At 41.0% G+C, this 12,200-nt stretch overlaps 1 protein-coding gene across 2 annotated transcripts in view; it reads right to left on the bottom strand.

The window, feature by feature from the left end:
• Positions 1–12,200, bottom strand: part of ttyh3a (tweety family member 3a) — a 68,151-nt gene that overhangs the window by 54,560 nt on the left and 1,391 nt on the right. The window lies entirely within an intron of this gene.

Genomic DNA, 12,200 nt, shown 5'->3' on the forward strand with positions numbered 1-12,200 from the left:
GTTTGATCTACATATCCAGATTATTCATTTTCTCTCTTGATGCTGCCTAATTCCACACAGTATTGAAATGTCTCTGAGAGCCAAGGAATGAAAATTATTATTATAAATTATTATTATTATTGTCTTGACACATACAGAACAGATAATAACTCCAAAGGACTGAACTGAACTTTATAGCGTTATAAAAAACAGACGACTTTTTAAACCAACAGTACAAGCTGTTAATTTGACCTCTTGGTGGAGTAATCAAACTGCCACTTCGTTTCTGATTGTAACTCACAACATGCAAACAGTCACATGAAAGTGTGGCCGGCCTTAGACCTTGTATCTGGTTCCAAGTAGACGAGGACAGGATCCTCTTTTGGATGCTCTCTGTTCCTCTGAAGGCAACTTCCTTATCGAATTTCAGGGAAATTTTAGTGTTGACTCAAGAAGGTCACAAGCCAAAGCTCTAATTTAACTTTGCGACGATATTTATTGTCAAGTTCTTTATACAAATAAATCCAGACTGAACACAGCTGAATTTTCAGACATCAAAAGGGAAGGCTACGTGACCGAGGGGGAAGACAGATTAGTGGTCTGTTTAAGCTATCTAACCAAACTTTCATTTTTACTAAACTCAATGTTTCCTGCTGGTCCTGATGAGGAAAGCAGTTAAAATAACTGCTAAATATAAGAACACCACCAAGGCTACATCTGACAGCATCTAGCCAGAGGCAAATGAGGACGGAATGAGGATGAAGGGTGTGAGATGAAGGAGGGTGCAGCTTATTTTGAAGCCGATCTGGGAACAGAGCCAGTAGGCACTTAGGATATGATTAATCAGTGTTTAAATACCTCGTTTCCAAGGAATCGCAGCTCCCGCCAACACTGCATAGCTGATTTTGCATTTGTAGAACTAGATTTAACAATGCCTTTGCAGCACTCCTTACATTTAGACCGGTTTGTTTCTCAGTAGTGACGCTGATGACAAAGAGGTTGCATCCTAAGGAACTTGCACAGCAGGCAGTATAGCAATGAGCAATGAGCACAAGTGGCTGTAAGGGAAGCTACGAAGTAAATGCAGGCTCTATGTGTAGGCCGCAGGTTCAAGCTGAGGTTATGGGGGGATGTTTATACATCACAAGCAATGAAACCATACTCTGCACAGATAGTGTCAATGGTGTCAAATAAAGGAAGATAAGCTTATTCCCAAGAAGTTCTGAACAGAAAATGAAACCATCTGCAATGTACCATAACAGCAAGGATGCCTGCGAATGGCAAACAAAAGAAAAGGCCTACAAGTCTGTGAGTAATGTGTTTGGCACACTTGACTTCTGCTGTGTGGAGCTAGCTCATACTTATGAACAGCACAGCAGTCATTTGATCTATATAGGTCACAGCGCTCACGTTTTCCCCCCGCTTAATTCCTGTGAGAACTCAGGCGAAAGAGACCGCTGCAATTAGCGAGATTTCAATCCTGCCACGTTTCCCTTTCTGCTGTTAACAGTTTTGCGACAGGAAAAGATCCAGACCCCACTCCTCTAAACAAGCTGTAATCTCCTGTAGATTATCTAAATGGGCTTTCTCCTGCCACATGCTGAATGGGGTCCACCACAGAGTAGTTTATAAAGAATCTCATCCCCATAGAGAAAAACCTGCTTATACAGCTTCGCTGATGTCAGGTCCTACAGACGCCTTTCCATTTTATTTCTCTAGCGCCAGATGCTTTATAGTCATTACTGTAGCGTCAGCAGCCACACAATGGAAAATAAAATAGGGAAACTTTGTGTGGAACGCCATCGTGTTTATTAGTGTAAGCAGCAAGCCATTTGGTGTCCTGAGGTATGGAACGTGTTCATGATGAACGGCTTGATCTGGGTGGATCTGAAATGCCTTGGACTCCCACAGGGGACCTCTTCCAAATGAGCAGCAAGTCGACTGGAGGGAAATACGATCCACGTTCTGCTCACCTAACACAATCAGAAGCAGCAGATATTGAAAATGTGTTCCAAGAAGCTTAGAAACTAACTAGCACTGTCTCGTCAAAAAATGCTCTGTTCTAGTTTAAGAATTTTGTCCAGGCTCCAAATTAGCCCTCCAGTGGTATAACAGTCCATCAGAGAGAGCATTTCATTCAGTCTGAAACTGTTTGGCATAGAGACCCATAGGAACCCTCAGACTAACCGCCTACAGCAAATCCTGACTTCGTGAATTCTATGCAACACAAACTGTAATACTACACTATAGGGATGTTTAACCAATTGACCTTTAACTGAGAAATGCACAAACGTTCAACCAATGTTTTGATGAAATTCATTTAATTTCAGATAAAAAAAGAAATTTTTTATTCAACTCGAGGACCGTTTTTTGAGGAGCACATGTTCTGGCCGCCCTACTTAGTGATGCTCAGCTCTGGAGTCAAATCCGACTCTCGACTCCTGTTGACTCCACTTAATTTTAACAGATAGTGTCAGAGTCGCTGATAAAGAGATATCTGGCCAGATGACAGTGCAAAGCTGCAGTACAACTGTCCAATTTTTTATTTTTTTATATTGTTTCTGTTGAGCGTAGCCTAAAGCTATGGTCCGCAAACGTGTTTGTTAACGAACAGTTAGCCGATATGGTTTCTTGACAAGTAAGCGTAAAATCTGTGAACTACTGACTTTATGTAGATTTTCTTTTCTCAAACTATGCATATGAACTTCATGCTAGCCCTGGTCAGGCCATTTGCGTTCATTAATTTGGGTTAATAAGCGGTTTATTTAAAGTAGACTACATTATTTTACTGTCCTATCGGTTATGTTGAGCTATGTTTTCTCATTCAATGAAGACTTGTTTACATTGTCAGTGACGTCAGGTTTGTTGGTTCAAGATCGTCACCATCTAATAAATGGCCGGTTATCAATCAAAAAACTACTACAGCATAAATACAAATGCTTAACAAAGGTATAAAACTCTGGATTCCTTTACCACTGTGAAAAGGTTGTTTCCAACCATGATTTGGTGTTCGCAAACGTTTGTGGTGAAGGGAAAAGCAAAGGCATTTTGAACAGCCATCAGATGCGACTAGGGTTGCAACAAACGACTGTTTTCATTGAATGGTCTATTTTAGTCTAATAATCTGTCGATTATTGAAACAAATAATCGCTCAATTACCCTCTCTTAAAAACTCTCTTAGCTATCAGCATTTCAGTTTTATGCATCTGCTAACTAACAATGAGGCCAATAAGAACGTACACCTGAAGCGTGAGAAACATGCGTGATGATGTCACCAACTAATCGTCTATTAAATTAACTGCCAACTACTCTGGTCGCTGATTTTAGTCAAATAAGTCGATTAATCGTTGCACCTCTAGATTCTACAGGTGTAGCTTAGGTTTCAAAAATATTTTTAGCAGTTGCTTTCACAGCCTTCGCTTCCATTAAACTTTCATTTGAAAGACTGATTTGGACTTTAGTTTTTATTCATTTCTACGAGAGGCAGATTTGTGAGAGATGGTAAGCATTTGGAGCCTTTGACTTGATATCTTCATATCTTTATCTTCTCCTCAGATCGCCCTTAAACCAGACTTACTAGGGCAGAAAAAGCAAATACACTCCCCCTGGATGTTTTCCTAACATTCAGCGCTGTCTGAGAAAGAAGCTCTGTGAGTGGTTCTTTACTTCTGATCCATGCAGTTTCCACTTTGATGGAAAAAACACGAGGCTCATTTCGTTTGTGATTATAGCAGCAAGGGGCGAAATGGAGGCCAGAGTCTTCTCTGAGAAAACGACAGTAATCTTGGGAGGGGCGTTTCTAAGCTTCCCGTTCTTTGATGTTCAGGGTAGTATACCTGACCACACACACACACACACACACACACACACACACACACACACACACACGCACGCACACGCACGCACACGCACGCACACGCACGCACACACACACACACGCCAAACGACACCCAACTTCAAACTGCTTAGGAAACAGTAAACCAGACTGCTTGGACTTTATTGAGACCAATGCAAACAGAAGCATCACAGGCGCCATGACTGAACAAACGGTAAGTCGGTAAGTCGTTAGAGAAGGTTAGTTCATCACCAGCCTGTGCTGCTGATGGCACCTTTGCAATTTCCCCAATGCCAGGAGCGTCATGTGATGATTTTATTTGCAGCGCTCCGCTGAGAGAAACAGCTTGTGTTTCCTGCCTGGCCTCATGACAAGCCTCGTCAGTCTGTATCGCACCAGGCAAACAAACTGACAAAACAGATTAACAACATCCCAGCTCGCTCTTCCTGCTCTTGAAACGGAATCCCAGTGAATGACATACTGGAAGGCTTGAAATAATCACACGTTAAAAAAAAGGGCCCGTTTTGGACCCTCCTTGGGCGTGAAGCAGCACAGATGACTGTGGAAACTTTGCCAGGCCATCCTCCTCCCCAAACCCAGCACAGCGCAGTCAAGGATTAGTGCAGGCTCCCCCACACAGAGCCCTGGGAGAGGGCGTGGGAGTGGGAAAACATGCAGTGTTTCAACTGAGACATACAATCTAACAGTAAAGAAGCATTTTTACTCTGAATGGGGTAGGTGCTAACAGGCTTAAGGAACAAGGACAGTGTTATTAAGGTGAAATACACTGGGCTGCTTTGGATGGTATAAAGCACTGACTATTACTTTAAATAAGGTCATTTTTAAGAAGCTTTGTTTGAGAAAAAGTTGCATAGCATAGTTAGTAGTGCGTTCAATTCTCAATACCTGGTTCACCATTTGTTATGATGCACAGTTACAACCCTAGTAGCTACTAGAGATGTACTGAAATTTTTCAAATGACAAAATGTCAATTTGCATATTAACCATGCTATTCTTGAACTTTTTAAATTAGTTCAAAACTAGTTAAAAAAAAGTTTTTATATATATATATATATATATATATATATATATATATATATATATATATATATATATATATATATATATATATATATATACACACATACACACACACACACATTTATATGTTTTTTTCCCCGCCCCAAAAAATGAAAAAGGCCTACAATGAAGTATCCAAAGATCTAACAGATCAACAGTGAAAATGTCAGCCGTGTGGAACTGCTTCATGGTTTCTATGAGGAACAATAGGCAAGCTATTTGTAATCACCATCAAGAATTAAGAGGGCGTTTGACATACCATTTGAAAACATGACAACTTGCTTGTTATGCAGAATACAGCAAAACAGGAAAGTCCCTGCTAGCATTTCAATCTACAGTTTTTGAAATGAAAGAAAAATAAAATAAAAATTTCACAAATGTCAAAAGGCTGGTTTCTGTTCCCAGGATGCTGGATTTAATAATATTATGCAGTGTGTTGTATGTTAATAGCTACTCGGTGTCAACTCTCATCAATGGTAAATGTGCTTTTCTCTAGTTAACTTTTTTAAAACTTTTTATTCAAGAGCATAAAAAAAACCTTTGTTGTTTTGGGTTTTCAGCTTCATTTTTTTCACGTTCATTTTTTTCATTTCATGTGCATCACTAAGCTAAACGTACACACACTGCTGTACCTGTTAAAAAACAATGTCCAATCATGGTTTACAGGGACTGATCAAGTGAGGTTGGCATCAGTACCAGAAAAAGCTGCCGGCGTTATCAGTAATAGCAGTAACTAAATCCAGTAAAGCTTTGATCAGCTTATGGATAAAACACATACAACACAACTTTCAACCCGTTGTTTAACAGTAGGATCAGAAACTTGCAGGTTTTCCAAATGTGAGGACATCCAAGAAACTGTCTCGAAACACAGAATAGCACCCAGTAGGCTCTGCCTGCTTGTACTTATCCATATAGTCTTGGCTTTAGCCTCAAGCATCGTACTGCTGACAAGGCTGACCCTGTAAGACTGGCCATTAGCCACAAATTCTTCATGAGCAGCGCTGTCCAAACTTCAAAGCCGTGCCCTTGGCACAACAGCAAAATCAACATCCATCAGTAACCACGATTAATCTAAACCTTTAAACTATTTTTATAGAAAAAACTGACACCAGAGCATCATTTATTACAGACCACCAAATTACATTATAATACTGCCAGTTTACATACACACACACACACACACACACACACACACACACACACACACATATATATATATATATATATATATATATATATATATATATATATATATATATATATATATATATAAATATAAACAGCAAAATGCTATCACAAACAAATGTAACTCAAAAGCACCTATATTACAGGAGCTTTTCAATTAAATTTGCTATAAAACAGTTTGTATAAAATGTATAGTGTAAATTATACATACACTTGTATAAATTATTTCTAAACAAGGGATACTTTTGCTACAAAAATGCAATAATCTACTACTTCTATCGAGTCAAAGGACAGGTTCCTCTTAAGCTATTCATTCTTGGGTCATGCATGTACCCCCTAAGCATCCGACATCCCCCCCACCCTCTCTGACAGTCATTTCATCTCTACTGTGAAATGCAACATGACATTTCATTCAACCCCAAATCAAGGCGTACATGCTGAGAAAAACACTCAGATCCAACATGTACTGCTGCCCCACACCAAGACGCAATGACAACCGCTCTTGTCCCCAGGTCACGGCAGGAATCACTTCTAAAAGTATCAAACGCCATATTAGTTTGGCAGAATTACAGCGTCAAATCAGTCTCAGCTTTAATCGACTTGACTCCCCAGTTTCTGAGCAGGATCAGATCTGGGGTGTCAGTCCTTAGTTAGCCTACCACTGAACTAATACCACAGAGCTTACACCATCATCTGGCTTGTGACTGCCAAACCCCATCAAATGAATATTTATGAAATATCATGAATAATTAGTATGACTGGGTCAAAGAACAGTCAAAACCCTGACGGCTTTCTTTGTTCTTTCAGAGATTCAAAAAGAAGAAAGGTCCATGGGCCGGACCTTCAAATATGGTCTAAAATGGAATTTAGGACAAAGTTCAGACATAAGCGCATCAGGGCGACAGTGGGCAACACTGAGGGGGTAAGATTAACCCTTAACTAAATAAGCTGACGTCTCCGATTAAGTCCGATCCCATGAACAAGTGCCCTGCTGTCCCCTCCCCACCCTCAGCTGTCCTGTTTGCCACTCCCCAGCTTAGCTTCAATCCAAATGCAATGAAAGATGGCCAATCATGAGAGCTGCTCAGTCATGCAGGGCAATTCTGTCCCATTCAGTGTCTTTTTGGCCTCTTTCTACTGAAAGAGCTTTGTTAGCCCAGCAAGTGGCTTAATCTGGGATAGGACTCTCTCATGCACACAGTGCATCACCACCAGACTAAACTGGAGTACTCCGTAAATAAGCACCATAACGTTTCTTACATGTATGTGATCTGACTTAACACAAGGTATTAACAAGGCTTTAGAAATATATGCTAATCATATACATCAAATTCCCTTAGCTGACACCTAGAAACAAAACATAGGGTAGACTACAATAAACATTTTGTGACTGACAGCTAAAAACTCAGAAAAACAAAAAGATTAGCTGATACAAATGTAAAATAAGAAATTATATTTCAATGTTATTACAAAACAGACTTGCTTCCACCAATTTTGAAATTCTGCATCACTGCCAATATCTGATATTTTTCATGCTGATGCCAAAATGCAGACATTGAGATCAATCTTGATTAGCATTACAGAACAACGTAACATTTACAGAGGGTTACAAATACAGCCCTGCGTCATCATGGACACCTAGGCTGAAGAGTGCTTGATTAATAATGACGGCCAGTATTATTTTTTATTATTTAGCAGAGACAGTTTTTCACTCTACAGATAAAGCCACACAATCCCAACAGTGGAATACCGCTCTACAAAAAAGCGACAAAATCTGTTTTTAAGTATTAAGTGATACTTTTTTAATCCCACAACCAACCAGGGAAATTCCACGTGAAGTGAAACACCACATACACACTAGTGAAGACACACACACACACACACACACACACACACACACACACACACACACTTGGGGGCAGTGAGCACACTTGCCTGGAGCGGTGGGCGGCCCTATCCACGGTGCCCGGGGAGCAACTGTGGGTTAGGTGTCTTGCTCAAGGACACCTCAGTCATGGACTGTCGGCTCTGGGGATCGAACCGGCAACCTTCCGGTCACAGGGCCAGTTCCCTAACCTCCAGCCCACAACTGCCCCCGTATCAGAATGAAGAGGCTTGTTACAACGTACCTAATTATTAGTGCTTTATCTGTGGGCATTTTGATGATACTGATAAATCCACAGAACCCCAATATCTGTGTACCGGTTTGGTCCTAAAAATGGCCACAAATTAGATTTTTCAATATCACAACGACAACAGACTGTGGCATTAATTTGCAATATTTGCAACCACAACATGTCCACAATGTCAGAACCTAATCTGAGCCCAAAATGCCCAACTTGTTCGGCATCATAAGCCTATTTAACACCAAACGCCAAAGGTTAGACACATTAACCCAGACTAGAGTGTCCAAAAAGGTCCTATCCAAATAATCATCTTCAAAACAACAGGTTCAACAGTAAGATATAACTGGACGGGGGGGGGGGGCAGACCTACAGACACAACTGCAAAAATATCCAAATTTATCTCTCAGAGAGCAAGTATGCTTTACATGCTGTGTAGGAGATCCTTCAGGTGGTGTTTATCCAGCAGTTAGCAGTCTAATTTCAGACAGCTGATGGGACCATCTTAGGCTTTGTCAGTGGGTGCAAGACAAACCCATTGGTTGCTATTTTGAGTTCTTTCACATTTTCACAAAGGAAGGACAGCTTTTTTTGGACCGCAGGGGCCATTTAGTGTTTGGTAAGAAACTGACTGAAGACTTCTTTGCTTATCCTGTTGATGAAGTACAATAAAAGATACTAGTGGTGGCTGCCATACACTATTAGCTTCACACAACAATAGTGAGTTTCGGTTTCAATAGTACAGATCGATAACAAGCATTATGTCCAAGGTAATCCACTCCCTTATTAAACAGTGCTGTCCCTGCTGCCATGCCGGTGGAAATACAGAAATGCAGAGCAAATAAAGAAGAAAAAGGAAAACAGAAAAGTAAACACAAGAAATGTCCAGTTTTTAAGATATTTGGGATGTTTATGATATCTTTAGATAGTTAAGACACGCATGATATTATGATACATTTGGAAATGTCATGAGACTGAATTTTATCAATACTGCCCAGCACTTGAGCGTGCGAAGGGTGAGCTGCAGTCCATCTTTTTTATTTATCCAGGATCCAGATCAACACAAACACATAAAACCATACAATTCAGGGTACTTTGAGTATGTCTAGAGTCTTAGCGTAATGGAAAGGTGGTAATAAGGCTACATGAGCTTGAGCGGCCAGTTCATGAATGGCAAGTTCATAAGTGGCCAACAACTTGCAACTGAGTCATGCCACATTTTCAACAACAATAATTTTACAGTGATGCTTGTGAAAAAATACTAAATCCACATTAGAAAGACCACAGCTACGTAAGCTATAGCCTACGACTTGATACTAAAAGGGATTAAGTGAGCTGGAAACTTTGTGCCTTGGTAATCACCAAGAGATCAAATGCTTCAACAAAACAGAGGCACTAAAAAGCAAAGTGGCAGGCACTTGCAGGTGGAAAACACTTAGGGAACCGAAATAAAGTAAATAACGTTATAGCAGAAATAACTTGGTAAAAGTTAGAAGCGGCTAGGACGAAGCAGACAGAAGTGAGTAAAGGCTGAAAGTGGAAGGGGGAGAAGAGACGAGGCCTCATTTCAGACGGATTTTGTAAAACCTGTTACACAAAAAAACGTTTTGACTCAAGTCAGATTAAAGCCATTTGTAGGATTTTAATTCTGTTTGATTGGCAGGCACGCTTCTTTGCGAAAGTGCCTTATAGATAGAAAAGGTGCACTAGCATGGTGATGACCTTTTCTATAAAGCATCAAATGTTGTCTTGAGCCTTTTTTTGCCCAATCATCTCCCTAATGTGCTCTGATTTGGATCTCTGGCATCATACACCACCACTCAATCTGTAAACAGAAAGGCAAGCACACATTTGCTGCAGGACACATGTCTATTCAGCCACTGCATCTTTTCAAACTGTTGTTCACTCAATGCTCTAGGACAGCTGAATACACTTGAAGGAAAGTGCTGACTGTCCAAGTTTTTTTTTTATGTGAGCTGGCAGATGCTCAGAATTGGCCACTGTAGATGAACAGGAGAGAGAGAAACCATCCTCCCCACAAGGTCAGTTGGGCTCTGCTAGAACCTCTGACCTTGTGCACAAGAGCCACAAGGTCAGTTGGGCTCTGCTGGAACTTCTGACTGAGGATGGCTGTGCAATCATGCAATTACTTCACTCTCAATGATGAGACATTCGTCTTAGCCAGTCGCACCACTTGGATGCCCTGCGTGACTTTATCCACCTTAGTGACTGGAAAGTCCATATCATCCAGTACACTACACACTGTAGTGATGGCTCTTTAGTAATTTCAAATACACACACACACACACACACACACACACACACACACACACACTAACCACTATCAATCTGAAGAACAAGAACCTGTTAATCAAGCCAAGTGTCCATGGTTCTATATTGAACCATGCTATATAGTGGACCATATATTGAGAAACCACACTGTGTACAAGAAATTAAACATCAAATAAGAATGGGCATGCTAGTGTTCAAGTAGAGGTCAATGCCAAATGCCTGGATTCCTCCAAAGAGTAATTAAGCTGAATGCAAACTGAAGTGGGTTTAAAAGGTGCACTTGCTCTCTTAGGTTAAACATTAAACTAAGTCAACTACGGCAAAGCACAACTGAACTCAACCCTTCAAAATAACATTGGTATTCTTTGCATTTGAACACCAATGTACACACACACCAAAACCACTTCGGGAGAACAGAGTGTGCTGAGCCACCTCCTAGTCAAGCTTACTTGATGCATTTTCACATATTCAGTTCATAAGTTAAATGTGTAAACAGGACAAATTCTGCAGCGTTCTCTATCAACTTCTACTGTACAAGCTCACCGCCAAACAAAATAACTCGCTTAACTGAGCATGACCAGGTCAAACTTGGTTTAAGATGAGCTGGTAATTAAAAGGCACTGTCAACAGGCTGGTACTCGTAACTTGTCTGTCCACCATCTGCTGCCTTGATGACGGAAAATCACAGCGGGGGGGGGGGGGTTCAAGGCCCCTCCTTCAGCCACGCTCGTGAGTCTTCTCCTCTGGCAGGATGAACACCGGCTAAGCTTTTCTGAGATGACACTGCTATGGTTTTTTTTTGTTTTTTTTTCTGCAGCATTGATATTTGATAATGAGATACCACCCCCGACCGAGAAGGATAAGCAACTTGGATGATGAATGAATGAATGAACGAGATGAACGAGATGAACTAGACTGAATAGTGGCTGTATTGCTGCTGTCGGAAGAAAACCTAGTTTTTCCGTTTTTGACATTTCCATTGACTTCCACTGAAAGTAAAGCTGGTTTTTCCTTTTCCTGTAAACTTATCATTTTGGAAGTTTTCTTCCAACAACAGCGATATGCAGGACAGTAACCATCACATGAGATCACAATGTCAACATGACATTTAAAACTATGACCTGCAACAATATTCGCAATGTTATACAACAGAGTGCTCAAACTGATTCTTAAACTGAGACAATTAAAACCAAACATTAAAACCACCTCCTTGTCTTTCCACATTCCACAATCACAGACTGGAGTCTGCAGGCTTTGTTATCCCACCTTTACCCTGTTCATCAATGATCAGGACCCCCACAGCACCACTACAGAGCAGGTATTCCTCGGGTGGTGGATCATTCTCAGCACTGCAGTGACACTGGTGGTGGCGTGTTGGTGTGTTGCACTGGTATGAGAGGATCAGACACAGCAGTGACGCTGGAGTTTTTAAACACTGCGTCCACTCACTGTCCACTCCTACCTTGTTGGTCCACCTTGCCCTTGATCCTCTAGCCCTTCATCAGTGGACACAGGACGCTGCCCACAGGACGCTGTTGGCTGGATATTTTGGTTGGTGGGCTGTTCTCAGTCCAGCAGTGACACTGAGGTACTTAAAAACTCCAGCGTCTGATCCACTCATACCAGCACAACAAACACTAACATGTCACAATCATCACGGCAATGCTGAGAATGCCAAATAATACCTGCTCTGTGGTGGTCCTATG

The sequence above is a fragment of the Pygocentrus nattereri genome, chromosome 27, assembly GCF_015220715.1.
Source record: "Pygocentrus nattereri isolate fPygNat1 chromosome 27, fPygNat1.pri, whole genome shotgun sequence".
NCBI classification, from domain to species: domain Eukaryota; kingdom Metazoa; phylum Chordata; class Actinopteri; order Characiformes; family Serrasalmidae; genus Pygocentrus; species Pygocentrus nattereri.